We start from the raw sequence: 19582 nt of genomic DNA on the forward strand, positions 1-19582 counted from the left end.
TGAGGAGGAGTTACCGAAGATCTGTACCTCTGTTTTGTCAGTGTTGAACTTGAGGCAGTTGTCTTGCATCCAGTCAGCAATGCTGGTCATGCACAGGTGGCAGTTTGCCTTTGTATTGGAAAGATCTTTAGATAGAGAGAGGACGGGCTCAATGCTGTCTGCGTAGGAGATAATGTTGAGTCCTTGGAGAAGTGTGGCTCACCGGTTAGAGGAGGCAGACCCGGACGCAGAGGTCAGACCCGGGACCAGGGTTCAATTCCCGACGCGGCAGGGTCTTGAGCTCAAAAATGTCCACGGACTCGATAATTCTCGCCTCGGCGCCTACTCAAATCATGGGTTCACACTCTGCAACTCTGGGCAATAGCTTGCTTAATCTCCACAACGGCCCCACCGCGATGGGATGCCTGGCTTTCACCTTGGGGATGCCTAGTAGGGGTTATCTCGCAGGGAAAAACCAGGACGGGTTCCCAAAGCAAGCACCTTGAGACCTTACGGTGAAGGGCGCTATATAAGAACGTATGATTTACGATTTATTTATTTACGATTCTAATGATGTTGGTCAGGGGGGTCATGTAGGTGTTAAACAGTGTGGGGCTGAGGGATGAACCTTGAGGGACAATGCAGATGATGTTCTTGGGCTCCGTGGTGAAAGGTGGAAAGATGCCGGTGAGTAAGGAAGCGATCCATTTGATGGCATCTTTTTAGATTCAAATTTGTTGAAGCCTCTTGATCAGAGTGTAATGGGACACAGTGTCGAAAGCTGCTGGGAAGTCGAGGAGGATAAGGGCCGCCGCTTCTACCAGGCTAAGGAGGGTTGTGATGTTGTTTTTGCCTGCGACCAGGGCGGTTTGGGTGCTGTGGTTCTTGTGGAATCCAGATTTTATACGTCCAAAATATTGTTGCTTTCGGGGTATTCCAAGAGTTGCCGGTGGATTGTTTTTTTGATTACTTTGGTAAGGAAGAGGAGCTGGGTGATGGGCCAGAACTTTGAGCTCACTGGGGTTGGGTATTTCTTATTATTGTTAATGCTGTATTTTGATGGCTTTGGCTGAATAAAGATTTGAATTGATTGACATGGTATTATTGCAGGTCTAAATCAAAAACTTTATAAAGTGGTAGAAAGAACACCAAGTGAGACTAATTAGCTTTGTCTGTGCATGTTGCAACATAGTGCTGGGCATTCGCTTTGAGGGTTGCCTCATGCAATAGAATGAACTAATCCTCTCCCATGCTTCCCCTGCAACTTCTGTTTTTCTGCTCGACTCATTGCTGATTCACCATCACATGGTGGTTTCCTGGACAGGCTTCTGGGCCTGGCTGACTCTTCTGTTAATGTCACATTGACCTCCCACTCAGAATAAAATTGCATACCCACTCCCTGGAATTACAATGAGACAGCATCTTAGGATCTACGCAGTTAAAAGCCAGAGGATGTGACTAGAGAGAAAAAGAACATGTAGCATCTCCATTTCACCCTCCATTCATAACAGGTTGTTTTGTAGTAAGCAACTGTGGAAGAGAAAACAAGAGTGTGTGTGTGTGAGGGGGGCGTTATTAAACACCCCCCCCCACCCTTCAGATGCATTGACAGAGGTGCCTTTGGCCCCAGAGTTGAAATAACAGCAATTGGCTACATTCAGGTTAGATGCACATGAGCAGAGATGTGTTATCCCCTGGTAATGCAATAGCACAGGAATACTCAAAGTACTGCCCGGGGACTGCATGCGGCCCTTCTGACCTTTACATGCGCACCCCCTCAGGCAACAGCATTACTGGGCTGCTGTATAATCCCCCCACCCCTTTTGTACCGCTTTGTTCGCCATAAATTGGCAGGGTATGCTCAGACGCGAGTCCCTTGCTCACTTTGCCACTGGATTCAAGCAAGCCTGGCTGAAGACGGCTGAAATGCCAGAAACCAGTCCTAGGAAGCTTGGTTCCGGTCCAGTGAAGGCATGGCTTGGCAGTTCGGGCTGGACTGTTCCCATGAGGCACCGTGTCAGACTGATTTGCATATGGCCATGTCTGAACTGGGGTGGCAGAGTGGGCTAAAGAACGGTGATGGATTAAACCCAGATCTGTTGACTGGGTGTGAGTGTTTGATTGGTTCAGATGCTCCGTCCATCGCCACCCCCTTTTGTACTGCTGTATGCTCAACCCAGCACTAGCATTAAAAAAATGATAAACAGCAAGCATTTATTTGAAGGTTCATTGCAGTTTAAGAAAGGAAGTAATTAGGCTGTACTGGACCATTTAACTTTAGGAACACCTTCCTTTTTAAAGGCCGCAAACATGTAAAAATATGTTAGTCTTGTCAAAATTCAAAAAGTGTGTTTCATTAACCTGCAGAACCGTTTCGCCTTGGTAAATCAGATTAGAGCAGCGTATTCATAAGTATTTTTTTAAGTGATAGCTTTCAAACATTCATTTACAAAACATGTTTACTCCGTCCCTCACCCTCACAACAATGCCATTAATGATTAAATCCAAATACAGGGGAAAGTTTTGTACAGCATGCATCCTAAAGGCATGAATATGTTATAATGACAAAAAAGGAGGGAAATTGAAATAAAACAATTACCCAGCATCACAGTGATGACAAGTGGGGAAGCCGGTATTCATCCCTGGTTTTCTGGTTCCACATTGTGCATTTCAGTTCAGCCACTTGATGGATATGCTTTGCTTCCCCTACACCCACATTACAGCCCCGACCACCACCACCCTGCTGGCATCAGTGCGGCCTTCATTCACACCAAAGACCAAACATTTCGGCCCCAGGGGAAATTTTTGCGAGTACCCATGCAATAGCATAATAGGATAAAAGTCAAGATTAGAGTTCATTGGCACAGAGATATAGGACCACAGTACTAGAATACGAACAGAGATCAAAAACCGTGTGAGTCAGCAAAGCTAGACTGAATGAGACAGTCTGAAGAAGAAAAAAACTGTCTCAATGATTTCTAGCACTGGAAGCAAGAAAGTTTCCTTTGTCTGATTGGGCAAAAATGTCATTCCTAGTGTTTTTGAAGAACTGATCATACCTCTATCTCCTTCTAATGGCCTCACGACATAGGAAGACCACCACCAACTGGCAATGAGGCTCCAAACATGGTTGGACCCTTTCGATAATTTTTAGAAGGAATATCACGTTTATGCAACTTGTAAATAAATGTGGCCCATCCAAACAAGGGCTGATGAAGCCATGCTTTGCGCATGTTTCACAATGGGAAAAGTGAGTGAACTTCGATGGAAAGATCCAATCCTCATGCAGCACTCTAAACTAGAACACTGGCCTGAATGAATTCAGCCATGTAAGCTGGCTTCTGTTCACGCAGTGCCACCCTGCCTGCCCGTGTGGGCTGAGAAGGTTTAGCCAGGCAGCCAAAGTCAAAACATATATAATGCTGTTAGAAAACAACTCCGAGGAGCACAGGCATGAATTGTACGACTCTGTGGTACTATGGTATTGGAAACCTCATCGATCTGCTGCACAAAGAGACTAGGGCAACACATTAGGACCCCTTCAGTATACCGGAACAGAACACTGCCCCCCTCAGGGGTGTGTGAGTATCAAAAATCACACGAAACCCCACACAGCACGAACAGGTGCCCTTGGCGCCATAAAAGAACACATTTCTATTGTTATCACCATAATGATACCTACTCATATAAATTAGTAGGGGCCTAGAACATGATACAGGGAGATACCAGTCTGGGTTTTTGTTTTGCCTCCTAGAGCCCCACACACCCAACCATTTCTGATCCAGGGAGGAACAGAAAATACTGGATATGTAGGGGTCCACTGGGGCACTAATCTAACTAATGTGGATGCATTTGACTCTGATGCATCGCAATACACACCCTTATCAGAATCCAATTAACATCACCTCTTGTTCTTGGAGGCTATTGCTAGTCCAAAAACTGCCCCAAAACCGCTAGGTTCAAAGTACCACTATGCTATTCCTAAGGAGATGTCTGGTACTATCCTTGCTAACATGGACAGCAAGATAACAGAACTAACCAAGGAAATGAAAAACCACGTGGACTGATATTTCAGCTTTCCAAGAGCGGCTTGACACAGTTAGACAAACTGCTTGATACCCAAATGTGTCTTTTTTGATAAGCAGGAAGCTTCAAAGAGTGGTTTTTAAGAGCACTAGTATCCCTTTCAACCCAGTCCTCACTCCAGACTACCATTGGGGGTTTATCAGTCCGCTCTGTGGAGGTCAGGCCACTACCCTTTGAAGTGTTAGGGTGAGCCGTTTCCTCCCATCTGCCCCGGAAGACCCATCGGAATGCAGTTGAATGAAGATAGGTGCTAAATCACACCCAGCCCTTCCTCTGCGGCCGTCTTGAAGGAATGCACAAAGGGAACTGTCATGTAGTCCAGACATGTATTAAAGACTGGCAGTAAGGCACACAGAGCAGAGAAATGTCCACTTTCTAAAAGTGGCATTTCTAAAATAGTAATGTTAAATCCGACTTCACCGTAAAGAGGATTTATCATTACCATTCCAGAGATATGTAACATGAAAAAGCTACTCCTTTCTGATCAGATATTACAGCTTAAATGTGTTTTAAGGCATTCCCAATGCTAGCCTATGAGAGGAGTAGGCCTCACAGCAGTGAAAAACGAATTTGGCTGTTTTTCACTACTAGGACAGGTAAAACGTAAGGTACATGTCCTACCTTTTACTTACATAGCACCCAGCCCTTTGGGTTACCAAGGACATACCCTAGGGGTGACATATATAACAAAATCAGGGTTTAAGGCTTGGCAGGTAGTTTTAAATGCCAAGTCGTAGTGGCAGTAAACTGCACACACAGGCCCTGCAATGGCAGCCTGAGACATGGTTAAGGGGCTACTTGTGTGGGTGGCAAAATCAGTGCTCCAGGCCCACTAGTAGCATTTAATTTATAGGCCCTGGGTACATAAAGTGCACTTTACTAGGAACGTATAAGTAAATTAAATATGCCAATTGGGTATGAGCCAATGTTACTGTGTTTAGGGTAGAGAACACGTGTACTTTATCGCTGCTTAGCAGTGGTAAAGTGCGCGGAGTCCTAAAGCCAGCAAAAATGAGTACAGAAAAAGGGAGGGAGGCAGGAAAAAAGTTGGGGGAAGATCACCCTAAGGATGTCAGGTCTGACATGCATCAATTAGTGAAAAGACAAACTGACATTTGACCTCTGTCCTTGAACAAACAGCAATTGTGTCAAGATAAAAACAAGATTTAAAGGCATCTTTATTGCTCATTCATTTTCTGAATGAACCGAACACCTGTCACTTTCCAGTTTAGGTTCACTCACCAGGACAGACGATTAGGTCCTATAAATAGCTCGCCATAGAGATTAGATTTTTCTAGGCCTGCTCTGGGCAACACTACAATTGACACTAATGTCTTATAATATTCTCCTACGAAGGCAGGGAGAGAGATTTTCTTGAAACTGTCAGAGAAAATCCATGACACAGAACAGTTCAGCCAGGTCAACGCAAAGTGAATGAGAATAACCTGACCCCCATAAGTCTGTTCACCTCTAAAACCCACGCCAGATGATCAATGAGCATGTAGAGACAAATTAATTGAGTTGTAGACTTCAACACTTAACAATTTTTTGCGTTAGATGAAAATTGATGTAACCTTTAATGACCACTCAGCAGATGCTTAGCGCCCTCTTACCACGCTTACAATAGCAACCACCCTTATGTTTTCATGTTTGAATATTAGTACCAATGGTATGAGCCTTCTTTTGGAATAGTCAGAGTCCACTCTAGATTTCAAGCACCACTAAGAAGGCCGCAAGGCCTGTCTGTATGTATACACCTCGAAGGCTGCACATAATACACCAGACGTTAGAACATTTATCCCCATCTCATTGATCGAAAAGCGAGAATCTACCCATTCCTAATACATATGGAGACTCAGACTTTCTAGATCCATTTGCGGTCTTATATATACACTTCTCTGTATGCGAGTGGTACAGTACCTGCAGAATTGACAATTAAATCTGTAAATGTCACATTTTAATTACTATAAGAAAGTATTATAATATTTGAACACTAAAGTAACATATTGCAATTATACAAGAGACCCAGTTATCGCACCAATGTTATTGAAAGATTAAGAGTGATTGGGCAGGACGGTTGTCAGCAGTGGTACAATGGAAGACGCAGAAAGGAATATATCTCCTAACAGGAATTGTCTAAAATAGTTGGTGTAGCGAATTTTGTCAGTAAGCAGCTCCCACAGAGAGTCCTTAAAAAAATGAGTAGACTAAGAGAGTCAGTGGGTTTTTGCCCAATTGAAAATAACAGACAAGACCGTAACCATTGGGTCACTATACGCCCCTATTATCTATAAACATTACTTAATTATGGAATTTGGACGGACACCAATACTGTTGAATGGGGGCTGAAACATGGTCCCACTCACATATGTTCTGATATCATAGCCTGCATATGGAGCGGTGGCAGAAGGAGGCTGAAAGCAACCAAACTTTGGGCACATACAGCTGTGGGAGGGCTTTGACACATACTGACATATGGCTTATTCTTTCACTTGCCACAACTTATTTATTGCATGCAAGACTCAGAGGAAGCATCGGCAAGGGTGACAACGGGACGCGTTCTAAAATGCCCAAATTGGTAACAGTTTATAATACTACCAGAGTAGAGAACAGTGTAGGTAACTTGATTATCAAGACCACTCTAGGGGCATGGATGATGGCCCACAAGTTGATTGGTGTCCACTGCTTACGTCATAAGAAAGCACCACTGCGGCATAACACTACCATCCAAATTGGTGGCAGGTCCATGTCCTGGCCACATTGGTGCTCTAGGAGCATAAAATATGTAGATCAACTATACAGAGGTGGGCAGATTAAATCATTCCATGACCCAAAGGCATTATAAAACTTAACACAGACAGAACACTGGAAATATAATGCCAATTAACCTCTTGCATGCTCATGACAAGGTGAGCTCGTCATGAGGCACACTGGAGCTGTGCTCATGACAAGGTGAACTCGACATGTATAATGGGATTCAATAAATGTCAGCACAGGAGGGGAAAAGCCTTAGCAGCCAAGTGGTTAAGACACTGCCTTCGGTCTAGGCTAGAGGTGCCACCAATGGGGCTGCCGGAATCACCTACTGTACAATATTTACGAACGCTGGGTTAATGTAGAGGCGTGGTCTCTGGCCTTTATGGAGTTCCTGTTATATCACTGGACCGATCTTGAGCTCTTCTAGACTAACCAGGCAGACTCTTTTGGGGAAACAATATTCACCAGAGAAAGAGGCATGCTTATTACATGACAACGATAGGATGATTACAAAATAGAAGCTACAAATCCTGTATTATACGATCCTAAATGGCTGGTATTGGATGCCCCACAAATTGAAGAGAACTATATTTTTAAGCCATGATCAATGTTGGAGGTGCTCAATGGTGGAGTGCAACCTACCTATACCATGTGAGGTTGGCCTACCTGGACTTGACCCCCTATTGAAATTATGTTTGGCATCAGTTGCAGGCCTATAGCCGATCACCATACCCTTCTCCCCATACCTTGCTATTTTATATGATGTATCGGATATTACAGACCTGATAGTACAAACTCAGATAGCTTGCCACTTCTTTGTGCATTTATGACAAATGGTTACTTGACAGTTACGTTGAAACTGAGCGATAATTTGAAATGTTTGATATGATCTATTGAGCCTTTCCTGAGCTCGGACTGGGTAATGGTTAGAGCACCCATTAATTTAAAGATGATGGAGCTAAAAGGGAGGCAACAGGTGACTATCTGAGAAAAAGTTTATCGTGGCTGGAAGATATAAGGATGATTCTCTGCACTCTTGGTCCTCTGTCCCCCTTTCAAGGATCTTGGAGATTGTGGATTCCTTGGGGCTACCTTCGATCAGGCTCTGTTTCTGAGGGTCAGATTACAGCACACACCGATGATACTGCCATCATTTATTTCTTTGGGTCTTAGTCACCCTTCTGACCGAAGAGATATCAACTAGTAAAGGTTACTATTACACCGTAGTACAGGGCACAAGTCAGGGGTACACGCAGGTACAAGGCATCCATCCACTCTTTTCACAGGGTGGACGCCATCCCCCCTGCAAAGAAGGTGAGCCCCACAAAAATATGCTGAACTTGTCCTGGTGTAATTTTCAAACACTGGGACACGTTCACAGCGCCTGCACGTTGTCTGCTTTCGATTCCCAGCAGCTACATGCAGGCAGCGAGAAAGCTTTTTTTCAACCCTAGCTGGGCAGAAGTTATGGGGCCATCAAGCCTCCTTTTGTTTGAATAGCCTGACTGGACGCGGACGGTACCTCTCACTTAAATGTAAATGCCAGGGAGGGGAAACAAAGGCACACCGCTTGTTGTCTATTCACAGGTACTTAGGAGAGGCAGCGTTTGCCTTTGTTCAGTCCCTGTACATAAGAAATGCATGCACTTTAAGAATGTCAGATGTGTTGGCCTGCCCCAGTATTTACACAAATAATTTTAGCAGCACCATTTTATTTCTTTATAGCGCTACACAACCAAATGCAGGGTGTCAGAGTTCTTTATGTAACATACATATTATACATGGACAATAAATCATGTACATGTGTAAATCAATGTACACGATGAGTTACATGAGACTTGGTTACAAGGTGTAGGAGTCACATGTTCTTCATAGCTCACTATGCTATATTACAAGGATTACAATTTACGAACTGCAGGTAACAAAAAGAACTCTGTGTTAAAAGCAGTAACCCACTTTACTAACTACATAAAATAAAAATCTGTCATCTGCATATTACCTGATGTACTTTGAATAGGCACATTAGCCTTATACCACTTTAATTCTAATCAGGGACGTTATAAAACACAGATCTCTCCAACAAATGCGTTAAACTCCAGAGTTATCTCACCATTACCATTCCCTGAGATCTAGTGGACACCTTTATTGCAGATGCCTTGACCCAATCAAATAATTTAAAATGTAGACTTTGCAACCAATTAAGCATAACAGATCTACTGCCATGCTTCTATTGTTGTTAATTTCTTTGTGGAAGAAATTAAGAAAATAAATGTATTAGTTGAGGTCCAGATTTTGCGTCTGGATTGCGCCACTTTTTTTTTGGTTCAAATCTGTTTTATTTTTTTAACACAGCGTTAAGCCTACAACCTCTAGCCGAGGCCGGCCGCGCAGGATGTATCTCGTCGAGTTCTGTGTCAGTGCAATCGGGGAAAAGCTTTAACACAGCGCCTCGCCTACAACCCTCCCAGGAGGGCCGGCCGCATGGCTTAGGGGTGCCGTGGTCAAAGTCTTGCCATACTCATGAGTGTATTCGCTTTGGCAGGTAGGATGCGTGGAGGGCAGGTAGCCCAGCTATCTCTAACAGCCCAACGGGGGCACAACCATCTCAAGAGAAGATAGGCGCCAGGGTGGCAAGTAGGAAGAAAGAGAGTAGGAAGGTCAAAGAGGCTTACGGACAGACAAAGCGGGGGGGGGGGAAGGAGGGGGAGGTTCAATGGAATAGCGGGTATTGGCAGCATGGCGGGGGGTAGATTGCAGGGGGGCGTGCGTGTGTGTGGTCGCAGCCGCGGTGTGTAAGGTGATCAGGGATGCAATCTGGTCGGGTCTCTAGGGACAAGTACGTCCTCGAATAGGTGCAGAGCGCGGAGTCTAGTGGGCATGTGTCGCGCATATTCCACAGAACAGAGACGACGCACCAAGGGCTCCCAAACCGCCTTGAAGCGCACATCTCGCTCCTGTAGACGCGCCGTAAGTAGCTCCATCGCTAGGACCTGCCAAAGGCGCACAAACCAGGCGGCTATGGGAGGTGCCTCCGCTCGCTTCCAGTACAGGGCAATGAGTTGCTTAGCGGCACCTAGCATTTGGAGTGTGAGGGTCCAATCTCCACGAGTGAGCGCCGTGAGCGTAGCAGGACGTATGCCAAGTAGGATCACGCTCACTTCCTCGGGCAGCGGGAACCCCAACACCCCCTTGATATGGCTAAGCACCTCCTTCCAGAAAACAGTAAGGGCCGGACACGTCCACCATATATGCACGAAGTCACCAGTCGCAGATTCACACCTCCAGCACTTCGGGGAGGCGGTGGGAAACATCTGACTAAGGCGGAGGGGGGTGTAGTACCATTGCGTAAGTAGTTTGTAGGCGTTTTCCCTCTGTGGAATGCTGCGGTATACCTTGGGTATATCCCGCCACAGTCTGCTCCATTGAGAGGGGGCAATGTCTACGCCCGTCGCTAATTGCCATTGCCTCTGATAGGGGTGTTCTGGCGCCAATATAGGGTGCTGCAGAATGTAATATATCTGGGAGATTAGCCTCTTCAATCCCCCGAGGGAGCGCGCCAATTTCTCAAAGGGCGTGTATGCTCGGGTAGCCGCTTGGTACATTTCGTCCCCGGTAGTCCAGTGGCGTAGCTGGACGTGTTGTAAGGCAGCTTGCGGCGGCACCCGAAATTCCTCCCTGCAATCCATCCAGGATTTGGGCATGCCCTCAGAAAAGAGGTCTCCAGCTACTCTACAGTCCCCTTGAATCCATTTATCAAACGCCCGAGTCCGGTGGGCCGGGGGGAACTGCGGATTCCCCGCTATCGGGGTGTGGGGGGACGGGAACGTGGTCAGACCTCTAGGCACGGCTATGTTATCCCAGATGTCAAGTACCGTTTTCGTGGGTATTGCAAGGTACGCACTTCTCGAGCGTGCAGCTCGCGGAAGCCAAGGCAGGTCCCATATTGTACATCCAGTGACCGCTCGGTCCATGTGGAACCAGTGTTTATCGCTTTCGCGTGCGCCCCATTCCACCACGAATCGGAGATGTGCCGCCCAGTAGTAGTGCACCAAATTGGGACAGGCCAGGCCTCCTCGGTCTCTCGGTTCCATGAGGACCTTTTGCGAGAACCGAGGGCGTTTCCCACCCCAGATAAAGGACGTAATCTCCCGCTGGAGGGCCCGGATACAGTGAAGCGGTATAGGGGTGGGTAGACATTGGAATACATAGAGAATTCGGGGGAGGATCGACATTTTAACTGCGTTGAGACGCCCCAGCCAGGACATCTGCGCCACTTTTTTGACACAACCCAGGCGCCACATCTCATTTTATAAAACTCATAATGCACTTAAATGTACTCATGATATAACTGATAATCATATGTGTGCGGTCTTAATATCTGATGTCACTTTCTGTGATGTCACTTCCAGTGAAGTCAAATGCAATGTCATGCATTGTGACATTGTACGCTGTGATGGCAAGCGTCATGATTTCACTTGCATACTGCCTAACCTGGTTAGTCTGCCCACTTTTTTTTTAGGACTTTTGCTCTGACGTAGTAAGGTCCTGCAACGTGACATATCTGTAGGGGCCTTCCCTCTTCAGACGCTTGAGGTACCATAATAGCATTTGCCACTATAGTGTCAAGAGGTAGATAGTGTAGTTCCACAAACTTGTGGAAAGTATTTTAAGGATTTTTTTGTCATCCCCCTCCCCCCCACTACACAACATATTTAACAGTCTTCCCCCCTATCTTTGTTGGTCTCACACTTATGCTTCTGACATTCTTGTAGTCTTATAAAGAATGACTGTAATATTGTATAAAGAATGACTGTAATGGGGGAGGAGCCTAACTCGCGACCGAGATGGCCGCGTTTTAGCTCGGCTCCGTTCAACCACCTGTTTTCTTCGGTTATCCTGTATTTCTCCTGCCCCGGGAAGCCCTCCTTGCGGTGTTTCGGTACTGCGGGCACTTTGCGGACACTTACCCGTTGCTCCGGTGATCCTGGCTGCTGTCGATCCTGTGCGGTGGTCCCGCTCGGAGCCTTCGGGGCGGACTGGCCTGGACCTCCTTGCAGCGACGGGACGTGACGGAGCGCGATGGTCGGCCCTTGCTGGCGCTGTGGATCTGGTTGCGGAGGCTGATGTGCGAATAGGCCGGCTGTGCCCGTTGGCGAACCCGACTGACCTGGGCCTCGGGGTGCGGACGCTGCCTCCTGCGGGAGAGCCTCCTCATTTGTCCGGCTTGGTCCCCCCTTTGTTCCCCGGCCCGGCCATTTTGGATTTTCCGCCCGGGCTCGGAGAACGGGGCCGGCGGCACGAGGGGGCCGCCGAACATCCTTCTTCTGGTGGGTCTCCTTCCTGCCTTGGGGCGCCCCGCCGCAGTTCGGCTGACCTCCTTTTGCTTTGGTGTTGCTCCGGCCGGGGCCCCCGACGACCGAGGGCTTGCTGGGCTCCTAAGATGGCGGCCGACCCTGGGAGTCTCTGCCGGGCCTGGGCGAGCACTGGGGGCCCGCCACACGGCCCGGATGTCGGATCTTGTGAAGGGTTTCCTGCACTTCATGTTGTCCTGGATGCACTATACTCCTGGCGGACTTCCGTGGCTGCGCCTGTTTCCCCTGTGGAGGCGGACCCACTTTTCGATTTATGCGGGCCCCCATCGTTGGATTTTGCTTCCTTGTTGCAGGGTACGGCTGGTGTGCTCCTGGTCTCTGTGCCTCCGGCGGAGACCGCATCCTTGGATTGGAGACTCTCCGACGCCCTTCGTCGTCCTGCTTTGTTGCCTCGGCCGCTGGTCTGCGGTCCGTTTGCATCCTGTCCAGGCCTCGATGATCCTTTCTGTTTCTCATCGCGTCGGCTCCCCGGCCGGGTCGCCTGTGCCGACCCAGCTGGGCTTGCCTCGTTGGACTTGTCCATAGAACTGTGCCTGCGGTGCGAAGGTTGTACCGTAACTTTTTTGTGTCCTCCGTACTTTCTTTCACGTTTCTCCTCAGGACTGCCGCTGGATTTACTCCTGAACCCTGTGTCCCTCGTCGTTTGGACTTTGTTTGTTTGGATGATTACAACCTTGGACAAAAGCGACAGGGCTGAAATGACTTATTATATGCGGTAGTCTTGTTTTTTGATCTATGACCGACATGTGCTGTTGTGATGTTGCGTAACTTCGTGGGACTCCTGAAACTTATCCTGATATCGTTTGACTTCCCGTGGGCTCTGCCTCTCTCCCCTTTTCACAGGTGGTGGGATGGTTGCAGATAATACTGTTTTTTGCCCTCTCCCGTGTGTAATGTTCCTTCCTTTCCCTGGCCCTTCTTTTTAGCCTTTGTTTCTACCTTGTTTCTTTCTCCTATATTTCGGGTTCTATTTAGGGCGACAGGCACGCTGCTGGGGGGTTGGCCGTAGCCTTCTGCAGGGGTGTAGGGTGGGCTTGTGGGGTGGGTGGGGGGGTCTGTTGCTGTTTTTGGGGGATCTTTTTCCTCCTTTCTTCTCCCTTTTTGGTTCTATGGCCCTTGTGTATCCCTTCTCTCGGGGCTCTGTCTCGTCGTCTGTCCCCCTGGTGTCTTTCTGGGGTATTTTTCCGGTATCACGATGATTCTGATTTGCTGGGTGTGTTTTCTGTATTTTTAATGTCTATTTTGTACCGGGTTATTGTTTTCCTGTTTCGTCGCCCGGGGGCGGGTGTTTGGATAAGAGTCCCTTCCTTTCCTTCTTCCCCCTTCCTTTCCCCCCCCCCCCTTATGCGGGGTTCTTTTCTTTTATTGGGGGTCCGTTTCGTATTGTTCTTGTATTTGGGTCCTTTTCTGTGCTGTTCGGTGGGACAGGTGGTAGCTGCGGTGGGCGGGCATTGGACGATGTGTGCGGTGGCCTTTCCTCATGTCTCTTGTTTTGACCGGTGCTTATTGGTATGCCTATTTCGTATTTGTTTCTCCTGTGTTTTTTACGATCATTGTATTGCTGCCCGCCGCGGCCCCACCCCTTTGGTTTGTCTCTCGGCCCGCCATACTCCTGTACTCCCTAACCCGTCCTTTAAAAAATACGAAAACTACCTTTCTAATTCTTATCTCCTGTGCTTGCTCTGAGATGCTTGTTATTTCTCCTGTTTCTTTGCCTTTGTATACTGTGATACTCTGTGCATTGCTCCTGACACTCGGCTCTGTGGTGGCCAGCCCGGTGGGTTGTAGGCCCGTATTTGTGAGCTCTTTCTGTACAATAAAGGTTTTCAAAAAAAAAAAAAAAAAAAAAAAAAAAGAATGACTGTAATATTGTATAAACACATGTGAGACCCTATTGTAGAGGATTTTTACCTCAGTTCAATAGCAGTTAGGAATTTTGTCTTCCTTTTTTTCCGTTTCTCCTCCTTCCTTCTCTCTAATATTCTTTGCACTGGTTAAGTGTAGATTTATGTAGATCTGGAAACTGTAAATAATAAATACTGCAAAAAATATATATCAAAGCCAAAATAGGACGTCCTTGGAAATTCACTGAGCGTGCAGTGGTACCTGTTTTTTTATGTTTCCAGGGACTATTTGCCTCGAGGACTGCACCACAGAGGCCCTGGGAATTGGCCTGACCAGGACACACTGTTCTTGAACAGTAATGTTGCTGCAAGTCAGTATGGGTGCGCGCTAGCGGAATGATTAGCAAGCGAGTGCCTGGTACTGTAAACCTTAGTGTGTGACATATCTGGAATTAAGACTTGGAATACCAGAGTACGTGGGACTCTGTGCTGAAATGAGGGCTACTTACTGCAGGCCAGAGGGGAAGTGGATTACTGAGTGAAGGTTCCCCGAAAACCGGCAGCAGGGTCCTAGTCCTGGGCTCAGGTGCATATAGAGGGCGGTGAGGTAAAGTGACAGCAAAGGGCGGTGCTGCTGGCCAGGCCTGGTTTAAACACATAGAGCTGCCAGTCTGTCACGCGACCAGGTCCTTGCCTTTCAGTTCCTTTACTACTAAAGCGAATAGCCTGGTCTCCTTCCTACCACCTCATCATTGAATAAGACCCTTTCCGGAAAGGTGTCTCAACAGCTACAAGCACAAACTCCTTCAGCGCACAGCACACGGCCCTAGCGGGGTCTGTGAGCCTTCCTTAGCAGGGCACCGAATGCCAAGACTGGCACTGGGCATCTTCCCTACGGAAACTCCACCGCACCAGCAGGGGCAGGGATTTGAGGGGAAATTGCACGGTTCTCTTCCGAGCTCCCTTTCCAGCTCTGCTGCTGTAAACATGTTTGAACATTCTCCAAGGGAGGAGGGACGGAATATAAAATCCTGCCGTCAGCTCTCACCGAGGCCTGAGCCAATTGCTTACTCATTAACCCCGGGCAGCGAGAACACCATTCAAAACATGAAAAATGAAAAGAAAAAAACAACACAGCAAACTCTGAATAGAGATCGGAGAACGCCGTCAGAAGAGCCACCATCCATCTGTCCAGTGTAGGAGGAGGAGGGGGCAGCCCTGGTTCCGAGAGCTGGAGCTTGTCATTATCGGAGGCTTCTTCTTGCCCCCCCCCTCCCCCTCCCTGTTAAAAAAATCTGTTAATTGCCATTTGTTTCAGGGGGGGGGCTCCATCATTCTAACTCACGTTGTCCATCTTGGATAACGTTCTATTGAGGTATGGAGAATTAACATACACGTTGGGGGGGGGGGGATCTTAATGCAAATGTACGGGGGCCAGACCCGCGTACAAAATCCCAATTTGAGATATTATTCTAATCCCACTGTGGACGTAGATCACAAATCGGAGGGGCGTGCGTTACAACTAGGAGTCCTCGATTTAGACCCAATCCATCACATATTTGTATAATTAGTAAATTAAGGCGCCACATCGCCTTGGTAGAGAATGTAGGCACCCAAATCTCCCTGAATACGAACAAATGAGATTAGATTAAATCTCAATGGACAATGAGCGCCGAGAAGGAGCTGTGCGTTGAGGAATAAACATTTTTTTTAAATAAACGCAACAAGTAGCTCCCTGAAAAAGTAGGACGTTTCTTGATTGGAAATCAAACTCACGGGTCCTTCTTCTGGAAGTAGTAAAACTGTACCCACGACCTCCCTTCCCATAAATGTATCCTAGGTGTTGCCGAAATACAAAGGGTCTCTATAAAGGGGAGAGATGCTCGCGCTTGCTAGGATGAACCAATTATGTAAATGATTCACCGAGCCCTCTCCCCTGCCTCCCTGAAGGGAGCTGGGGGCTGCCGGGAAATGAATAAAAGTTCTAGACTTACGGCTCGCGCGCCTGTCGTCTGTGCCAGCGCGAGCTCCGCCAACGGTCGCCGGGAGCAGAGTGCCGGTGATCAGGCTTGGTCGACGGACGCCGCCTCCTCCCCGGGGCTTTAATCCCTCTTTGTCCGCGTGTCTTGGTATTTCATGGTGCCGAGGGCTGCAGGAGCAGAAAGAAAGCGCAGAGCTCGAGGCTCGCCGTCTCCTCCCCCTGCTAGCTGAGCGAGATGTTGTTGAGATTGAGAGCAGATGGGGCTGGTCCCGGGCAGCGGGAGCCCCCTGGGTGAGCTTCCTGCTCTGGATTTGGAGGGGGTGGGGGAATCACGTGTCGCAGGCATAAGAGAGGCAGAAGGAACACTGTGAGTGTTGTATTAAAAAGTTTATGGATTAAACTGGTCTCTTTGAAAACAGTCCGGATGCTTCTGCATTCTGCAAGTGGCAACAATTAACCAGCGCCCTTGCAGAAAACGAACCGCTAGCGCTTAGATACCCAGAGCTTTAAGCACTACTAATTAATATCGAAACCGCTTGCCTTTTATATAGGTCTCGTCTTTCAACATGGATTTGATTTATTTATTTGTTTTCATATAGCGCGGACTTTACCCGAAGGTGTCAGAGCGCTTCACAATAGGAACAGAACTGAAACATGAGAACATTACAAGTGAACAAATTACAAAAGCAAAAGTTACATTACATGAGGCAAAAGTGACAATCGTGAGCAAACAAAATACAAGAGGTAGCAAACGGTGCATTACAGGAGGAACAAGCATTTGCAATGCAATAGGTCTCGCACTAGGGAAGTTTGAGCTATTAATCATTTAAATGACAATTTTTTTATTTATGTGTTGGTTTTGAAAATAGCTAAATTAATAGCTTTGTCATTTACAGTGCCAATAGTTATAACTTTCGCAAATGTGACACCTATAGCATTTGTAATGCAACATGTTGTATTTATGTGACTTAGATGTATTGATATCACAAATAACAATGGCTTTTAATTTTTTTAAATAATTAATACTTAAATAAAAGTGATTGTAATTTTTAATGGCAATAGCTTAAACTTTTGTAAATAACTTTTGTGAAGATTATGTTCAGTGTATTTTATTGTGACGAAAATCCAGGAACAGAATTTAAATATTAACATATTTTTGAGACATTTGTAATAAAGCTTGAAACATTCAGAGAACATATTTGAACCAGTTGTTGTTGAATGGTTGCACAGATTGATGCTGTGATGGCGCGGAGTGATGTTGTGGTGGCGAGGAGTGATGCTGTGGGGTTTAGTGATGCTGTGGTAGAGCATAGTGATGTTGTGGTGCCCCCGAGTGATGCTGTGGAGGCCGTGAGTGATGCTGTGGAGGCCGTGAGTGATGCTGTGGAGGCCGTGAGTGGTGCTGTGGAGGCCGTGAGTGGTGCTGTGGTGGTGCTGAGTGATAATGTGGAGGTGCTGAGTGATAATGTGGTGGTGCTGAGTGATAATGTGGTGGTGCTGAGTGATAATGTGGTGGTGCTGAGTGATGCTGTGGTAGCGCTGAGTGATGATGTGGTGATGCTGAGTGGTGCTGTTGTGGTGCTTAGTGATGCTGGGGTAGCGCTGAGTGTTGCTGTGGTGGTACTGAGTGATGCTGGGGTGGCGCTGAGTGATGCTGGGGTGGCGCTGAGTGGCGCTGAGTGATGCTAAGTGGTGCTGTGGTGGTGCTGGGTGATGCTGTGGTGGTGCTGAGTGATGCTGTGGTGGTGCTGAGTGATGCTGTGGTGGTGCTGAATGATGCTGTGGTGGTGCTGTGGTAGTGCTGAGGGATGCTGTGGTGGTGCTGAGTGGTGCTGTGGTGGTGCTGAGTGGTGCTGTGCTGGTGCTGAGTGATGCTGTGGTGGTGCTGAGTGATGCTGGGGTAGCGCTGAGTGATGATGTGGTGATGCTGAGTGGTGCTGTGGTGGTGCTGAGTGATGCTGTGGTGGCGCTGAGTGATGCTGTGGTGGCGCTGAGTGATGCTGTGGTGGTGCTGTGGTGGTGCTGAGGGATGCTGGGGTGGCGCTGAGTGATGCTATGGTGGTGCTGAGTGGTGCTGAGTGATAATGTGGTGGTGCTGAGTGATAATGTGGTGGTGCTGAGTGATGCTGGGGTAGTGATGATGTGGTGATGCACCACAGCTCCAACTGAGGGTGCTAAATGAACATAGCATGATAATCTATTCACTCATCACAAAGGAATATCACACACCACCCCTACACACCTCTGTTTAGCTTATAACATAGCACAGTGTGTTAGGCTCCTGCTGCTGGGATATACTTGCATTCACAGGTTGCACACCAAACGAGATGACTTGTACCTTAATCCTATAAGGGTCGATACAAGGAGTACAACTGCGTTGGGGAATAATAACACTTGCTATGCAATCAGATATGTAATAGCAGGACTTTTGGGATCACCATAGTGCTATAAACAAGTGGTCGGAGCTGTGAAGCTAGAGACATGTAGTGCCTTGGTTGGTACAAGTTCTGCTGTTGTTAAGAGCGTTGCTTGTAAGTGAAAGCCTTGGACTGTAGAATAACAACCAGAGCTATAATAGATGACGGACAACACTTACAACATGGCTAAACACTGAACAAGCTGTTAGTTCTTGCCCCGTAGGCAAGACCTTTAGCCTCGATATGCCTACTTGAACAGATTATTTCAAAATACAAAATTATGCAGTACTGGGTCACACGATTTACCAAACAATAAGGTATTTTCCCTCCACATTAGATGGCTGCCCCGGGGAGTGAAAGATCAGGAGCAGCGTTGCGATAGCCCAGGCCGACACTGTGAGCTGCGTCGTCTTCGGGCACCCAACTGATGCTGTAATACTCTAAGCACCCTTACTGTTGTGACGCGGGTGATGGGAGCAGATCCTAGGGTCATGGTGCTGAGTGGCTGACGACAGTAGGGGGAGAACTGTGCTGCAGCTGTGAGTGGGTGTAGCATGCCGCTCCCGGCCGTGGTGGACCGTGGGGCATAAACCGCACTCTATACATGTTAGGTGAACGGCTCGCCTCCTTGATGACCCATATTTAGGCAGGATTTTGTCTATTAGACTGGGCATATGTGGAAAGGAGTTCTGGGATGCAGTGCCCAGTTTGCAGTGCTGGTTGGCTCACAACCCTTGTGGTGGCTGATTGCTTCACTTTGCAGCCCAATAATATGAGTGGTCCCCGCTAAAATATTAAGTGTGGCGCCCATGTTATTAATATGAAAGCGGGTGCCATGCTCAATTGTGTGTCTTTTGCAAACCTAAAGTGCGGCACCAGAGGGGCAGGATGGTGATGAGGGCGGGGGGCACATTCCTTAGAAGTGTGAAGCGGGGAGCGGATACCTTTGAAGTGAAGCTCTCGGGAGAGCACGGCCTCGCGGCCATGAAAGTGAAAACAGCAGGGATGTAATTAGGGGGGAGGAGAAGTGAGGCCGAGCGCGCGCTGGGGTGAATGCCTGAGGCCGAGCGCACACTGGGGAAGCTTCAGATGCCTGTGGGAGGGAGGCTGATGGGTTTGATGTGGTTTGCCCTCTATACTCTCGTC

At 47.6% G+C, this 19582-nt stretch overlaps 1 protein-coding gene across 2 annotated transcripts in view; it reads right to left on the reverse strand.

Moving 5' to 3' along the window:
* LOC144784272 (uncharacterized) overlaps positions 1–16374 on the reverse strand; it is a 491196-nt gene extending 474822 nt beyond the window's left edge. The window contains exon 1 of one of the 2 annotated variants that reach the window (XM_078662942.1): positions 16033–16374. The gene's annotated coding sequence lies outside the window, so the exon portion shown is untranslated. The remainder of the gene's footprint in view (positions 1–16032) is intronic. The other variant, XM_078662941.1, reaches the window with a different exon arrangement.
* Between the last annotated feature and the right edge of the window lie 3208 nt (positions 16375–19582).

The sequence above is a fragment of the Lissotriton helveticus genome, chromosome 10 (genome assembly GCF_964261635.1).
Source record: "Lissotriton helveticus chromosome 10, aLisHel1.1, whole genome shotgun sequence".
NCBI classification, from domain to species: Eukaryota; Metazoa; Chordata; class Amphibia; order Caudata; family Salamandridae; genus Lissotriton; species Lissotriton helveticus.